Raw genomic sequence first — 2,554 nt, forward strand, 5'->3', positions numbered from 1 at the left:
AACAAAATTTGCTAGTTTTTCAATAATTTAAAATTCGAAAAATAGATCGCATTGTCATCCCGTTATCGAAAATATTTTTTTTTTTTAATTTCCAAAAAATCTACGTTTTTTTGTAAATCCACCGGTTTCTATTAAAAATATTAAAATTTTATTCCTTTTTTTAGGTGCTATACTCAAAAGTGCTTTGAAAATGCAAAATTTCATAACAAAAAATAGTCTCAATCAGCTCATTCTTCGAAGAGTTTTTTCAAAATCGATATCATGAAAACGGCTGAATAAATAATTTTTTTTTTCATTTTTGTTATTTTTTTGCCATTTTTTTCAGTCTTCTAGCCCACTGTTCAGTTTCAGTGACTTTTGTGCCGCCTTTTTGTTACACCAACTTTTCAAATTAGTGTATTCAACAAATTTAAATTTACTTATTCCCGGGGATTCCGCTCATCGGCAATTAAGTAAGAGAAATGGTTGTGAGCCTCAAATGGGTTTCACATGCTCTTACGTACATGCGAGTACTTACATACATAACTACATATGAGGTTGCCTGCGCCAGTGTATCTTTCCAGGAATTTCGTGGCATTCGCAATGTTTTATTCACCGTTTTGTGTAGCGTTGCCAGCTTTCTGTAGAATTAAATGAGTTGGAATGTAATTGTTGTTCATTGTTTAGGGAGAACTTTGCTGTTGTTGTTATGCTTTTAGAATTGAAAAAGAGCATGTATTTACATACGTGCATTTGTGGATAGAAAAGCTAACGCGAAAGATGTAAAGGAGGTGAGAGTAAATAACTCTCATTACTTGTTTTGATTCAATCTAAGCACTATTTGTTAATTTTTAAGTAGTTTTGAGAACTTCAGCTTCCGGTTTTTCAGACCTTAAAGGGAAATTTATCGAAGCCTTATTTGGTCCTTTTGTTGTTCTTTGCTAATTTGTCTAAGGCTAAAAACATAGTGGAGCGGCGAGCAATGAGCATCGAGAGAAGCGTCGATTTCAAACGTATATGTTTCCTTGGGAGAGAGCATAGTGAAGAGAAAAGCGTACATACACTTTTTTAATTGAAGCTTTTCTCGATGATAGCTCTTCGCTTTGCTCGCCGCTCTTCTTTTACCCTTAGCTTTCATTATTCAGAAGCAAGACTCCCTGCGTTTTTGCGCGGTCCGCTTGCTCTATATCTACCTCTCTTTGACTACACATACATTGATATACTTGGGCTGACGTATTATAGTATCTACGAGATTTTCTCTCAGTCCGAAGATGCGATCGATACCGTTAAGTTACTGATCGTTGGTGCTTCGCTACCTGTGCCTCACGCACTTTCACGATGTCCTCTTTTCAGACCTAACTATAATTGACGGCAAAGAATTTGTGAAATGGCACGTTGTGAATCATAGATCATATATCATCAATCTAGATCTGTGTACGCCCGCAATAATCTCGTAAGAAGTTTTCTGAGAGTCTCAATATGGCCTTTTTGGAGGAGTACTGATCAACCTTTTTACGTTAACTACGAGAGCATAAATTCACTGCAACCGGATAAAGATAAATAAGTATCTTCTTAGGTTACCCGGATTTCGGAGCACTCATTCGTGACCGCTCTTCGTGAAGAGCTGAGGCAAATATTTGGTAAAAGTTTTATGACACCTTATTCCGGCCCTGAATATAGAAAGGGAGAGAAATTTGGGTTGTAATTTTTGGTGAGATCGAAGGTAACGTTGGATTGAGTAGAAACCGTCGCTCGAATTACTAACCTTGTACTAGGGCGGTGCTTATCACTTGGAGTGGCAAAATACCTAAGAACCAGTCGATGATTTGAGAGGTCTCTTAATGGCAATTCGATCATAAATATCAAAAACGCCTGCGACCTCATCATTTGCGGTGAGAATTATAAGTAAATAGATGTATGTCAAAGCATTTGAATGTACGCACATGTACATATGTATGTATGTAGTGGTGTCTGGTGAATGCAGCGGTGTAACGCCATAGTTGCCTGTGGGAACGCGAGGACTATTACTTAATAGACTAACCAACAACAGAAATTACTAGTAAATGATTATGCCGCAAGCACAGTCATAAATGCATTAACACACACATATGCGCACATACGCGCTAAACACCCGTTGATGCAGGGAAATATGATAGTGAAGAAAAGTCAACGGAAACGTGAACTTATGCAATGAAAGTCATGCCAGCGAGCTGGCGCATTACATCTTTCCAGCCAGTTCCCAGTACGGGTTGTGCAACGGCACAGAATTCTGCATTAACTATCACCTGAAGTACTAGGCCAGCAGTAGAAGAGAAACAACATGACAAGTCAGAGCCCAAGACAACAACTGAAGTTCATATTTACAAGTCAGCGCTGAAGTGGCTGCCACAAAATTGAGGTAAAATAAGCAGCAAGCAAGAATATGCATATAATAAGCGACAGATGTAGCAGCAGTAATGGAGCCAGCGAAGCAAATTGTGGCACAATTTATATGCGGCTGCAAAGGCTAAAGGAGCCAAAGTTGCAGTTGCAAGGAAGAAACTGTCGCTAAGAATTATCACACAAGTCAAGAAAT

Source organism: Rhagoletis zephyria, unplaced genomic scaffold, assembly GCF_001687245.7.
Source record: "Rhagoletis zephyria isolate East Lansing unplaced genomic scaffold, Rhagoletis_zephyria_1.1 Rzeph_scaffold_08222, whole genome shotgun sequence".
In the NCBI taxonomy this organism is placed as follows: Eukaryota; Metazoa; Arthropoda; class Insecta; order Diptera; family Tephritidae; genus Rhagoletis; species Rhagoletis zephyria.